The 15,993-nt window shown below is 37.3% G+C and overlaps 1 protein-coding gene across 1 annotated transcript in view; it reads right to left on the reverse strand.

The window, feature by feature from the left end:
• Positions 1-10,322, reverse strand: part of LOC145982725 (uncharacterized) — a 49,914-nt gene extending 39,592 nt beyond the window's left edge. The window contains exon 1 of the mRNA XM_083116086.1: positions 10,258-10,322. The gene's annotated coding sequence lies outside the window, so the exon portion shown is untranslated. The remainder of the gene's footprint in view (positions 1-10,257) is intronic.
• Positions 10,323-15,993: the final 5,671 nt, after the last annotated feature.

Below are 15,993 nucleotides of genomic sequence, written 5' to 3' on the forward strand. Positions count from 1 at the left end.
CATTTACAGTGATTTTAGAACGTAAAAGGTAGGATTTTTTTTTTTAATCATGATTTTGGATACGAAAATTATCACAGCGTTGTTTATGAGGGTTAAAATAATGCAGTAAGCTACAGTAATTTTAAACATTTTTTTTAAATATATCTAACGTTCCTGTGCATTTTGCTCAGATTGTGATTAGGCTTACCCTTAACATATTAATTAATTAAAAACGTGGATTAAAAGTGGATTTTAAAGTTATTTATGAATGAGGAAAATAAATTATTGCCACCGAGTCAGAGTCAATTGGCACTATGGTGCAGTTTAATGAGTCATGGCAGAGAGTATGCTTGTCTGAGTCAATATTTTGTTTTGTTATTATTATTAATTGAAATTCCTTAAAAGTTTAATTTAAATTTTGTTTAAAACTGGCCGTAACTTGTAAATGATTTAGAATGCTTGAACTATAACTGCTAAGATTATTGCAACGAGGATATTACATTTTTATACATATATAGTTTTGGGAACGAATAAGGCCCCGAGGACCACTCATTTATATTCTTAATGACTGAAGTCTCCTAGCACCTCATGAAGGGAGCTTAGATTAAGGAGATAGTCAAGTTTATACGAGATAGTCACTTGCCTTACGTTACCTTAACTTACGCATACATTGCCTGAAAATTTTAATCCATGTTAATATGTAAAGAGACGAAACGCTAATTATATTCCTCGACACGCATGTACAAGGTTCGTACCGTGATTTAGGGTATAAACCGCCCGATTAATTAAAAGTTCTAGTTGAGAAGTAATAGATGTATAAATAGGCTGCAGTGACGAGAGATGTCCGTTCACAGGTAAGCAGTAGTGACGAGAATGAATCCGTACACAGATATACATATACTTATATGCTTTAAGCAAAGTTAGGCACAGCCAACTTATTTTTGAATAACTAGAAGAGAATTATGAGAGCATTACACGGCGTGGACGTTTCTCACATATTAACGAGATTTTTTTGTTAGTATATATTTATATTTTTTTTCCTGTCCGAAACATTGTATCGTTTGACAGTTGAATATTTATCCTTAGCACGTTGTAGCTTCGAACGTTAAAAACTTTAAAATGCAGATTGTTTTAAAATTTTAAATATAAATATTGCAATTTTTGCTCCAAGTTTACGGCATTTATTAATGTTAAATAGGTCCTAGACGACTCAAGTGTGCACAAAGTAAGTTTTTTTAAGGCATTCGTCTCTATTAATTTATTCAAATTTCTTAATATGCGATAATATTTTGTCTAAGCGGTATAATTTATACTAGCTTAGTAGTTACATCACTAACATTTTAGTTACTCTTCAGAAGAAGGTATATGATTATATTAGCAAAGTTTATTTTAAGCGCCAGTTATGAGAATATTTATATTATATGAATATGTAGACGTCGACGTCAAGATTTTATTGCGCTCCACTAACAAGTATTTTCCTTCGGATATTGGATAGCTACCGATAATCCTGGAAATCCATTCTGCCATCGCAGAATGATTATGAGTAAACCACAACGGTTTTAGTTTCTAACTTTGCCACAATAATATGCTAAGCATATTTTAGAATGAGTAGAGGGAATTATAGATTCTTCATTTTTAGTGATGTTAGCATAATATAAAGTTAATTATCTCATGTTTAGAGAGTACTTTATCTTATTTTTTATGGTCGATTTCAAAATAAACGATTGTTAGCAGACGAAAAGTAAACTAACGAGACTAAAATAATAATTATCTTTTAAATAGTAAAGTTTGAACAAATTTAAACCAGAAAAGCCCCATCAAAGAAAAGTAAAACTTCAAATAGGAAATAACGTTAGTTGTAAGAAAGAGTAATTGCGGTTGAGACTAAATATGCACAGGAACTTGTACAGTCAAGAGTAGAAGCATTACATAAATCGTGTCATCTTAACATCATCTTTTTTTCCAAACGTTGAATTTAGTCTCCAGTCTTGAAGCCGTCGGAATGAAGAATTTGCAACGTAAGAAAATCCCCCCCCCCCTTACCCCCTTGTATCGAGTTACGCAGCATGAAGCAGCTACTTCGGCCGCGAAAGACATGTATTCCTTTAACAGGACAACCACGGGAAGGAAAACTTCAATGATAGCAAATTCTTTGTTTGATACAATGTTGCCACATCTCAAATATGTTGCCACTCCGGCGTTATAATTAAATTAAATTAAAGAAATAATTTCGATAATTTTGACAAATATTTCATTGGTTTCGTTATGAATTCTCACATAAATATAACTAACCTTATTCAGTATCAATCTAATTACATACCTTATTATTTTATGGTTATTAGCTTTCTTTATATTGTATTATCGTGGTAACTTATAAATGTTCATACGAGGAATGGCAAAGCAGTTGAATTTCTGTATTTGTGTTAATAAGTCTAGATCAACACCCCTTTCCTCATTTCCCGTTTACGAAATTATACTTTATCCTTTACCTAAGTCTGTCTATTCATCACACCAGTCAAGAGCTATCAACAGGAGAAGGATTTTCCCAGCGTATCTATTGGGAATCAACATGCAGCAGTTTGGCCAATCACCAGCGAGGAGAACGGGATTCGAACCCGAATCTGCACGCATCCCGACGGTTTAGCTTCCCAGGACAACAGCATGCAACAGCCATGTGAGCCAGCCAGCCTGCCAGTATTTTAGTACATGGAACAAACACTTTCCACCCTTATAAGAAGAAACTCCCACATCGGACAAAATTCTTCAGTCCCTTTCCCCATCAATGCTCCCACAAAAGAAGAACAGAAGAGATGCAGAAAAGAAGAACAGAAGACATGAAGAGGAAGCAGGAAAGAGAGCAGAATACCAGAGAGAAGAATGAACACCGTAGTTTTGTCCCCACAAACTACACACAATATGCTCCTGTTCCGAAAGTGCATCGCTTTCCACAAATATCACGGTACTTCAATCAAAAGTGCAGCTTACATAATCCAAGTCATCACTGTGTGTAAACGTTCCCCAAAATCTGCCAGTCTTTATAAATTTTACCCAATGAAGAAGCAGAAATTCATCAAGGACGTATCCTAGTGTTTACACTTCTCACCTCTGTACACTTGCATTACAGAATGTACATGACCCCTCCTAAAAAGTCATTCCGCAGTGTTTACGAAAGTGCATTTTTATGTGACATGTAATGCGTCACATTCAACTCTACAACTTTCATGTAAAGCAGTTTTACACCCACAAAGAAGAACCTTCCAGTGTGTGCAACCTGTCTTTTAACGTCATGCACAGGAGTGTACTCAGTGAGTTTCAACGTCCCATGTCTCATTCACTTTTCCATAAATGCACAAACTATGCTTATCAACGGTGCAATTTTACATGGTTTAAGTGAATATGCTGCATGACAAAATCGTGTTTCGCCAGTGTCTACAATTTTGTCGACCGTTTCTCACTTAGTTCTTTGAAAGAAACGTTGAAATGAAAATCTGTGTGCAACCAGTTGTGCAACTTTTGCACGGGAGTGTACCATGTGAAAATATTTAAAAGTCGTTTATTCATCATTAAGTACACCGAACAATACTAATCAACAGTGCTTTTAACACATGTCCTTGTCGATCGTTTTCTTACCAGCTTTAAAGAAAACATCGAAGCAAAATTGCTAAGTGCATCAACCTCCAAAGGGAAGTCTCACAGTAACTCGACGGCATGTTTACCCACAAGTGTACATGTGTGCTTCATGGATTTCAAATATTAATTCATACTTACATCCGTAATTCCAGTAGTGCCGAGAGTGATAACAATCCACTGAACTATCGTGACAACTCCAAACACTTCCAGTGAATGCGTGTGCATCGCAATATAAAACAAGAAGAACCCAAGTGGAAATATATTTATTATACACACATACAAACACTACGTAGTGTATCCGCGAATTTACGGTACTTTTTTAACTCAAGTGAAAATATGTGTCGTGTGAGTCCACTTGTGTTGACTACTAACGCACACGTGTGTTCACGCCCCCTTTTGGCGACCTCAGGTCATAAACAGTCATCATTGTTGCTTGGCCACACCTTTAACATGTTACATCAGTTATGTCAGTGATCGTCACATGTTAATCTTCCTATTACAAAATTGACGGTACGCTCATTCCATGCATGATTATGTGAGCGAGTATCAAAGTGCAAGTTAAGCACTGTGCTATTTTTTTTTTTTTTTTTTTTTTTTTTACTAAGCAAAGATGTGAGCTTGTTATTTGTTTTTCTTATGGCCAGTTACACCAGACAGTACATTTATGCCTATGGCCAGTTCTCGCGTCTGAAGTATCGCCAAGTATTTACTCAATTACTATTTTGTTATCATTATTTTTTTTTTTTTCTTTTCGGTTTTGGCGGAAACTATGGTTTTATTTCATTTTTATTTTTTCTATGTTTTTAATAAAAACTTCGATTTATAAGGATAGATCAACATGGATACCTTAAATATAAATTTCAATTCTGGAAATTTTTTCCAGAGGGGGTAATCGTATCAATCTCTTCTGCCCGACCCTGTGGCCGAGTGGTTAGCACATCGTGCTGCGACGCCAAGGGTCCCGGGTTCGAATCCCGGTCGGGCTTGGTTGTTTGTGAATGTCCATTCATCAATTTCATCATTTCATCACTCATCCCCATCTTCGCAAATTAGCCAAGAGGCACAAAACGCGAAGTAAAATAAACTAAATCAATCAATCAATCAATCAATCATGTATCAATCTCTTCTAAATTGAGATTTATAGCTAGCCTGAATTCATAACCCCTGTCGCCAGCCGTTGCTCTCTCAGGCATTCAAAGAATGTCACATCAGTAATTTACAAATCCTTCCTGGTCTATTGGAGTTAAGGTGCTGATCAGCTGGTATTTCAGGGCAACGACCAGGGAAGGAGGAAAGAGAACAAAACAGAGAGCAACGTGTGGTGTGGGGTCTTTTGCCTGGAATCGCGGAACAAGAAGGAACTGAGGAGATTGAGCGATCGAACACGTTTCGATATGAACAGCTAGCAGCGGGGAATTGTATCATCAGAGACAGACAGGTAATGTTACTTCCAACCATGTTGATCTAGACTTGAAGGTATAAATCCGAAAGCTTGTGTTTTGCCATTTCCAAGTGTGTAGTTAGTACCTCTCGCCCATTACCATTAGGCTTACCTTGAAGGGCGAGTGCTCAAATGAGGAGGATGAATGATTAAGCCAGCTACATCACCCCCCTCAATGGTGAAGGTTCTTGGTTCGATCCCACGTACTCAGAGTACGTTACGATATAATAATACAATGCTAAAAATGTACACAATATTTAGCAAAACCATCTCCACAACAAGTACAATGTTGATTGAATTCATGTTTTAAATCCACTTTATGCACAGTAAGGCTAATCGGGACTGGGCCTAAAGTTTAAAGTGAGATCCGAACCACTATTAGCCTCCACCGGGTATTGAACCCGGGACACCTTGATTACAAGGCGACGACGCTCACACTGAAATGAAACTGTGGTATCGTCATCTTGCAGCAATGCAAAGACGTCTAGTAAATGCTCTTGAAGTAATTGATATGTGCAGTGAAGTAATATTTCCCTGGGTAAACACACGTTTGCTCATATTATGTACAATCCCGGTAACAACAACATCAAATGAGAAATCATTCTCAAATTTGAGGCACTTGAAGACCTATCTTCGAAATACCATTTGCGAAGAAAGATTAAATGGGTTAGCTGCTCTGAACATTCACCGGGATATAAAAGTTACTTGTGACGACATACTGTCAGAACTCACACAGAAACCTCGATGCCTAAATTTCAGAATTTAAATTGTTGAACTGTGGTACCTTATTTATTACTGTCTTTAAGACATCAAGTAGTGTTAATCTCTTTAATGTTGTTTGAGTGTACATATTTTTTGTTTAAAAATTATATTTGAGCAATTAAATATAAAATATTAATAATTTGGAAATATTCAAGCAGGTGCTTTTATATGATGCAATAAAAACATGAAGCATCCATAGCAAATACATTGCTTGCGTTCATTGGGGTAAAATCCAAGTATATTAATTATCTAATTTATTACAAGAAATTTGACCTGTGAACTGGAAAATGTGTTAGATTCATAACCCCCCTCCTTACGAAAATCCTGGGCACGCACCTGCCTGGAAGTTCTTCATGTCATAGAAATAATCAGTTAAGAAGAACTATGGGTTTCTCACATGTTTTCCTGAGTCTCGGCATAACAAGGATTCTTAATTTAATTTCACATTATTAATTTGAGAAAGGATTTTATTTGCTGGTATGTGATAGACAATCTCCAAGTATTAACATACTGAATATGATAGATCAATGCAATATCAATTAACCAACACACCAGACTCATTTAACCACGTACAAATGTCTCATGCAAGATGCAGAGAATCACCCTAATGTAATTGCACAAAAGAGCTCTCTTCTGATCAACACTGTCAACAGTGTTTGCTTGTTTTAGTTTCTAAAGCATTGAGTGTCAGGTCTTTGTTGAAACTATTTTTTTCTTCTTTCTGTTTTCATTATATATATGGGAAGAACAATATGTCACTTTATGTCCAAAACAGTATGTGTTTCATTTTTCTACAGGTGCTACACACAATGAAGCTACACACTTAAAAATGTGTTCACCATATATGTTTTTTTGATGTGTGAAAGTATTCCTAAGTTGCAAATTCTACATGTTTAATCAGACAAATATTTCACTTGTTTCATGTGATTTTCCATTGCATTTTTAGTTATGTAGATAAGAATTTTTTCATTACTGATAATAGTATTGTTTTCACATAGCAATATACTGAAATAAAAATTTACGTTAGTTTCACAATTATGTTAATGAAAACATTAACAGTACAGTTTAGCTACTTAAGATGGTAGACACAATTGGACTACTAAAAACAGCAGGAATGTCGCATGAAGTAAATTGCTGACTGTTCACTACCAGCCTGAATTAACAGAAAACTCCCCCTCATCCCGTCCAGACCAAGGTGGGTTACAAACATGCAGACAATCAATTGTTCATCATAATCACAGAGGAGAAAATGGTAAATGTGAGTGACACTGAATAATTGAACACACAAAAACGTTAAGAAAATGTAGTGTACAAGAAAAAAAAAGTAAAACAAAAAATATGAGTTTAATAATGCATGTCTTATGAAGAATATGAACCTGGGACCTTGTATTGTGCTAGCCACTCCACCAGAGAGCCCAGTGAAAATCCAGTAACCAAACACAGGTAAATTTTAATTTATTGCAATTTATCATTTCCACAGAAACTATACCTGTTAACGCCCTTTAAAACAAGGAAAAGGCACTAAAGAAATGATACCTGTTAACGCCCTTAAAAACAAGGAAACAGCACCAAGGTAAACAATGCATTTTTTTCCAGTTAGGATTATTGAAAAGCCTTCATCTATCCTCATTTAGTGTTGGAAATGATTTTCCCTGTTCCCAAGAATTAACCCCAACCACCATATTCATTAACCATGACACTGATGAATATATATATCTTTTTAATTTCAATAGCTATTTGTAATTTTACAGCAGCTTTCCTATATTTCATTGGTAAGTCTCTGCCAATGCTGAAACTTGTTTACATGTGTACCAAGATAAATATTTTCTAGCTGCAGTGTCTTTGTCTTCTCTCTTTTTGAATCATCTACTTTATCTAAAGGTTTAAGCAACACAATTTAAATGTCGATGTAAGTAAAATTCTGCTCATTTTGGTGATATAGTGTTTGAAAAAATAAAATCTTTTTGTCCGGTGTCCCATTCTACACCCTCCATCATAAAAATAAGAAGTCGCAAATTATCCCATCACACAAGTCATTTAGAAAATACAACGCTCCCCTTTTTGGCCTGCAGTTGCCAAAATGAAATAATTAATTCCAATTTCTGAAGTCGCATAAATGAAATCCAATGTCTGAATGTTCCAATGGCACGAGTCAATCATAAGAAAAAGAAAAAAAATCAGACATGCGCCTGTGACATGAATCCATCATCCGCCATCATATAAGCCCTGAAAAACCTTTTTGACGTCACGCAAGGAATTTTAATTTTAAAAAACGTAAGTTTCGTAGAACGTAGATCTAAAAAATTACCCACCGTGCTATTTACAAACACTGTTTGTTATGAGGAACTACATTGAATATTTGAAATGTGCGGAAAATCGAGGGTGTAGAATGATACTGCAGAGCCTTCGGGTGCATGACAAACTATTTGCCATGGAGTTGTTGACAAAGTTTGCAGCTGTAATTTTTGGCAAAATGAATTGGAAAGGAAATATATTACGCTAAAACATTGAAGATCTCAGAAATTACTATAACAATGCAAACAGTGCTTGCTTGCATCATATCTTAACTACTGCTTACTTTCCCCCAATACAGAAGCTAATTTAAACTAAAAATAAAATACTTGGGAATAGAAAAAATCTATAAACAACAAAAGGTAAAACTGTCAAAGCCGGGAATCCGATTTCTTCAAATTTGCAGGAGAAAGTACTTACGGAATTGAGTTTGTGTGTAATTTCGGAAGTTCGTAGAAGTGTTTTCTCGCATTTTTCTATAATAATGTCTGTCCGATACACGAAAGCTGTTGCTTGCATTTCCATCCATGTACTTGAACCGGATGTTACGAGCATCTGATGATGTAATCCCTGGTACGTGTTTCCAAACACACAGTTTTTTCACTTTATTGCCCAACCTAAAGCAACCTAACCTTACCGTGATGGTGTGTGGGGCTATCGTGAATGGCTTTTGGGGCTATTCGTGGATGGTTATACGATTCAGAATGGTTTTTGGGGCTATGCGGGAATTTTTCTGTTAAGAAGGTTGAAACACTGCTTTGCCATTTGAAACAGAACGCTAGTCAAGATTTGCCCGCCATTTTGTATGTTCAGGAAGCGAGAAAAGAACGAACAATAATTACTCGATATTTCGACAATAGATACAAATTTCGTAAAAAAAAGCGAAATCCCTTGTTAAACAATGTTTCCCAATGCAGAATAGGTAAGTACGAATGTCAACAATTACAGAATAAATGAGTTTCAGAGGATTCCCGGCTTTGATGGTACTAATTAGATATACCGGAAACACACATAACTTGTTTGTTTTCAAATAAATTTCATATGTACTTACCTCATATGCATAGCGGAACATTTTTCAACTTGGGATTACTTTTTTCAATGAAAAAAGCGTAATTTTTAACATTACAAGTATTTATTGGTCATTGCTAATTGGCGGGCAAATCTTGACTCACATTGTCTATCGTCAGCTGATATGCAGTGTTTCCAAACTTATGAACCGATAAATGCCGCACAAACTATTCACAAAAGGTTTTTAAGCGAAAATTGATCCACAAACCATTCACGGAAGGTTAGGTTAGGCAAACATAGAAAATTGAATTGGGAAAAAAAACTGCTCACACGTCATCTTGTAAAACTACCACGTGGTTGCTACACTAACACTTATTAACCAAAAAATGATGGTTTTTAGGCTAAAATTTATCCACAAACCATTCACGGAAGGTTAGGTTAGGTTCAGTTAGGTTAGGCAAACAGAAAATTAAATTGAAAAAAAAAAACGCTCACACGTCATCTTGTAAAACTACCGCGTGGTTGCTACACTGACAGGGGGTTACATAATCGAACGCACAGAACATTTCATTCACGTAGTCGACGGTAATGGTGGCACAAGCTATCGTGCAACAGAGATACGTGAATGTCGAAAAATATCTTACTTACAGGCCAAATAAGTTGCACGATTCGAAAAAACACTTTTCCCAGCTTCAGAAAGTCCACGGGAACTAAATTCCGTAAGTACTTCCTCGTCTTTTCTCCTGTATATTTCAAGACATCTGTTTCTCCTCTATCTAATTGTTACCGATAGTTTTACCCAACAAAATCTTCATGGACCATGTAAAATATTTCACCTTTCCGACGGGGTAGAGATGGTTAAGGGTACTTATTTAAAGTTGAGATACCACTTTACAAACATATTAATATCTAGCTGCATTACGCGTATATTACGATAGAGGTTGAATCTTCTCTAATGTATCCCATCTCCGTACGGTTTTGAAGTTTATTCTCCAATACGAACAACAACTAAATGACATACACTTCACAAGAATATTCAAAATGCGAAAACTGTAGTGTTTAACAAACTTGCATTAGAATGACATCTCTATGGTCACAAAATACTTTTATGAGGTTTATTTCGGAAGTCATGAAGCAGTACTTACAATTCGTAATTTAATATCCCATCCCGACAACGCTCTTTTGTATAAGCGACCCTTGTAATTTTCCCTTTCGACGTTAAAAATAAAACAAAAGGAACTTGGGCCGCTAATAGTACTTAATAGATTCTTCGAGTGGCCACTGTGCATTTTTTATTTAGAAGTTCCCGATCTGTGAAATAAACTTTCTTACGGTACTTACAATAAATGCTTTTCTACATTGGAATCCATGTTGTAAACACGCAATATTGCCAAGTCGAACCTCGATTTTTAACTTGAATATGTATGCGAATTTCCACGAGAAATAACTTTTTCTTATTTCATGTTTGGCCATGGTCAGTATTTATTTATTTATTTACTTTAATTTGGGATTACCGCTTAGCAGTTTTTCCCATATCTATCTATGTACTGTACAGTCAACGGCAAAGATAATGGTAAGCAAATTTTCCACCGCTATTTTCATTACTTTTTTATTCTACATCCTGTGTTGTTTTAAGGAATGAAACTATGTTGGTTCGAAGCAGGTATTGTTCCCTGCTTATTGACGTATATATTTCAATTCACTCCCCATCCTTTTGTTAGGCGAAGGAAGTCTATGTGCGGAAACTGAATATGTGTCACATGACTTCAGTGAACCCCCGGGTACATAATGCACGAGCCGCGCCTGGCCTCGGAGTCCGCAGGGAAAGTACATAGAACGAGCGGAACCTTCTTGTGTGCAGCTGATTTTAATGCGGAGAAATGCCCTCCCCGATGGCGCAGTGGTAGCGTCGTCGCTTTGTAATCAAGGGGTCCCGGGTTCGATACCCGGTGGAGGCACATAGTGGTTCGGATTCCACTCTAAACTGTAGGTCCAGTCCCGATTAGCCTTACTGTGCATAAAGTGGACTTAAAACACTAAATCAACCAATCATGCGGAGAAATGTCAATGCTTGTCGCTGACGAAATACGAACACGAAAAGATAAACAAATTACAAAGTTAAAAATATATTTGGACTGAGAAACTAACGGCCTTTTAATGTTTTGAATACGTGTAATAAACGAAGTATTGACATAAAGTAAACTTTGTCTTTGCCAGTCTTCCACGAAAGCCACTCTTGAAGTACTTTTTTCTCGAAGCATTGTTTGGTACATTACATTCTCATTGCGAACAGAATGATACGGATAATCCATTATCCATGACAATTACGCTATTTTGTTGCAGTTTGGGTAGAATATCGACGAACCACGTCTCAAAACGCTGCCTCAACGCCTTTTCTCGAACGAAACAACAAATAGTAAATACTTTTCACAAAACCATCTTCGCTTCCTACATACACAACAACGAACCTTCCATTTTTAGCTTAGATCTGAACTCTGAGCCTAGACGGAAAGCATACCAATGTGACAGGCACGTATCTAGAAATACATTTCGGAGGGGGGGGGGTCCGACAAGTTTCTCAATAATAATAATATAATTAGAATAATTATATTGAATTAAAATAATAGTAATTGAATATGTAAATTAATTAATATTGCATTGTTGTCATTACATGAATTGGTAAAAAATGATCAAAGATATACAACATCTATCCATTATCTAAGTAACGTGTAGTTAATATCGCCAAAATTTGTGTAAAAGCAACAGCCCTGGCAAGGAAATTTATGTCAAATAGACATAGAATTGGATATTTATTGAATAACAAAAAAAGTACTTAGATCGTATTGTAATAGGCAAAAATAATTGTACTGTGATCACTTTTAATTGCCTATAGGAATTGACTAAAAGTAAGTTTCGTGATTAACATTTCATGCATATTATCATACGTAGTAGTGTGCATAAATCTTTGGAAGCCGTATGAGCCAAATTCCTTGCCTTTCAATAAGTTCATCGATTGTACAACGAATGCTAAATAATTTTGAATATTTAATTTTAGTACTTGCTAAGTCTTCCGGGGGTGGGGGTCCGATTCCCATGGAACCCCCCTAAATACATGCTTGCAATGTGAAACAAATGCTGTGTGCCCTCCCACGCTTTGTTTACAGAATGGTCGAATCCGACATTAACTCACTTTCACAGCAATCCGATATCGCTTTATTGGCGCAGATATTGGTGGAGCCAAGGAACAATATCGTCTACGAATGATTTGATATCTCAATACAAACCCAGGTCGTACAAAATACCCCTCATTGTTGATGTGCTTATGGATCACGATCTCAATCAATTGCGGTAGCCACTTTTTGGAAATTTAGTTTTCCCATTGCCCCTAAACGTTTTTGTGACAATTGAAATCGGCGTTTCATCAGTAGTACATCGGAAATACGAATACGTTTACACATCCCCCCCATCACATATGACTATTCAAAGTTTTCCCTTTACAATGCGATTTAAAGTAACACGCAAGCGATTGAAGCGGAACACTTGCCCGGATCTCGTTCGCTGAGGCAACCAGTAGACAAATGTAGAGTCGCTCTTACCCTCACTTCGACCTGCAACCCTGCTCCGAGATTCGGGTGAACGAATCCACGCATATTTTTTTTTAAATTTTGACTTGCAGCAAACAATCGTACCAGATAATCTTCATTTCAACAGGTTTTTCAGAATCTAGCATCTGTAATACATTTCCATGTACTGTATGCGATGCAACGTGCTTCAAGTAAGGAACTATATTTTTGTGCTCAAGTCTCGCGAACTTGTCGTTCGAAGGCGCGTTGCCATCCCGCATTCATTATCTTAATCCAAATCAGTTTCGTACAGTTTATTATGTTTATGTTTCGTGCTCATTTTAATGGTTATTTATTATACGTTATTATATTCTGCAAGAATACTCTCATTGTGACATTTTGAAATTCCTCCCCTTGTATATTAATCTATTGAATTTAATTCTCTTGTTTTTCTTTTATCCGAGTGCAGACAGTGAAAGTATGAACGCTGTAGGTTTGCAATGCTGTTACGACGTCACTGTCAAGATAGGTTGCACCTTAGTATAGTTCAATCATCATAAATATTTCCTCATTGGTCGCCACTCGCAGCTCGACACCCCGCCATACTCATACAGTTTTCCTCTTCTTCCCATTGTCTCACGAGATCGAAACACAAAAACTCTATATTCTGTGGCTCAAATCTGTGGCGAGCAAGGTTCAAGTTCGCACAGCGATCAAGTGAGAAGCGCTCGCGGAGCAACGCCTATTTGGCCGTCAAGTAGCTGAGCGATCACGTTGCTCGCTGAGCGCTCAGATACTTGACGCGCCCCTGCAAGACTCGAACCCGGGTGTCTGGCATACCGTGCCTTTGCTCTAACCACTGAGCTACCGAACCGGCCTGGCCTCGCATGATTTTTCTCTATCGCTGTTTTACCTGCGTGAAATCGTCTCTGCCTGTGCTACCGCAACGGGCTTTGAAAGGCAATAGACTTGGACGTTGCCTGGTTCCTCCCAGCGTAGAGATTAGGGGTGTTCGCAGTGGCGGCTCGTGGTGAACCAAAGTGGAGGGGCGATAGCTCACAAATTTCCTCTATTGGTTTGCTTTATTTTACTTCGCCTTTTGTGCCACATTTGGCTAATTTGCGAAGATGGGGATGAGTGATATGATGAAATTGATGAATGGACACTTACAAACATCCATGCCCAGGCCGGGATTCGAACCCGGGACCCCTGGCGTCGTAGCGCGATGTACTAATCACTTCGCCACGGGGGCCGGCACAAATTTGTTCTACTAGTAATGTGAATTTAAATTATGAATTTCGTATAACAGCCAACGTGATAAGAAATTGATACGTTCGTGTTTACCGAATATCATGTTTTACACGTTTGCACATATTATAATAAATTAATAATTACTTAACAGTAATGCGAAGAAGATGGAGGAATAAATAGAATTCTAACAGATTTAGTCGTTTAACAGAGGGAAAAATTCAGAAGAAGGGATATTAATTTTTACACAACTTGATAAGCGCAATGACGAATATTTACGTGCATTGATAGTAATAATTTAGAGTAAAAAAAGTTACACAGAAAAAGTTTCCTGTCCAAAATGAATAATTGACATGTGAAATAGGGCACCAAAATAAATATCTCACTGGAAAGGTGATATCTGCGTTACCAGAAGTTCTAAAGTAAAAACTTCAAACTTACCAAAAATCTTCAGACATGCTTGTAAGTGAAATTCATCCTTCTGTCCTTCAACGCGAAATTTGTGAGTGGACTCACGACCTCCCTTCTTGGACACTTGTTCTAGATTCAAATTCGGCCTAGGTTCTTTATGTTTATTTTTTCATCCAGACGTCTGGTAGGAAAACTTCTCACCAACAATTTCTCCACACTGTTCATCGCGACAAATGCACAATTACAGTACACAACTACCGAAAAAGCTTCACTTTTCTATGGAAAACGAAGAAACAACAAGTGTCAATACTATCACCTTCCCATCAGGTCGTTTTATTGCTTCGGGGTTGCCAGATAATTTTGCCAAATTTTAAGAAATTTGTAATTTACAGGTTCCTGTAGCGGCTGTTGGTGAGTTTAGATGACGAGTTTCTAATTTATTTAACATCCGCCCTGAAAAGAAATTGGACAACTTTGTCACATTATTAGGATTTTTTCAAACGTGCTAATCAAAACATGTAATTAAATCTACATGATGTACTCCACATTATTGCAATCCAAATGTACTTTCCACTAAACTCAGAAAAAATACAACGCATATATACGATAATTTTGCGTGTAACAAGAATCTATAGCCGACTTCCATGGCTAGCATACCGTATTACAAAGCCAGGGCTCCTGGGTTCGAATCCCGGCATGAGTATGTGTGTTCTTTGCGAGTGTCCCTCCATCAATGTCATTATATCATCACTCATCCTCATCGTCGTGATTACCGAAAAGTAGCAGAAAGCGACGGTAAATAACAATAATCAAGCAAGAGTCTGTACATTTTCAGTTACCGATATTTTCTTTCCTCATTGGAAATTGCGTTATTTATTGCCCTACTCTTATGTCATAAATGAATAAGACTATGGAAAACAGAATGATTTTTACAACGGTTGGTCATTTTCTTTCTTATGTTAACTTCATTGCTTCTGGCAACTCTTCATTGTTTACCGTTCTCCGGAGAGAGGGCCAGTTTCTCCTAGGGGGTGGGTTTCGGACGACAAACCCTCCGTCCTTCCAGGCGCAGATCCCGCAGTTCCATCGCCTCTTACCCCCTCTCGACCGTGCCTGAGAATGCTCTTCGTCTCGTAAAGTGGGAGGAAACGTCGCCCCACATTTCTCTCCAAGTTACGTATTCCCCGGCACGGTGGCGTGCAAACCTCGCAATTGTCGCGGAAGAATGAATACAGAACCGACTAACCAACGATCTATAAGCAATGGAATATTTGCAATTCAGACAATGTAAAATGTTAATGTAATGTTTGTTCACTTGTGGCAGTGGCGTGGCGGAGTGTTGCCAATGTCCGAATGCAGGATTTCCCTTTTACCAGTGTAAAATTTCCCTTTTTCGACCTAAATTTCCCTCGATTTTCAAAACACATCTGAAGCTGTATCTTTGTATTGCTATTAGAAAAAAAAATAGCGATAAAAATTACCACCTGAGCGCTAGTGTCGCTTCCAATATGGCGGCTCTACGTAGGATAGATCTTTGTTTACATTCAGTAGTAGTACGTAATAGCAGCGTGTTGTCATGGTTGGTATGGAAGAAACCATGGGAGTCCGGAAGGGGGGCAAGTGGGGGCCGTGCCCCCCCTGGAAAATGAAAGTCAACCA

This window comes from Lepisma saccharinum, unplaced genomic scaffold (genome assembly GCF_977018435.1).
Source record: "Lepisma saccharinum unplaced genomic scaffold, izLepSacc3.1 HAP1_SCAFFOLD_369, whole genome shotgun sequence".
Lineage (NCBI taxonomy): Eukaryota > Metazoa > Arthropoda > Insecta > Zygentoma > Lepismatidae > Lepisma > Lepisma saccharinum.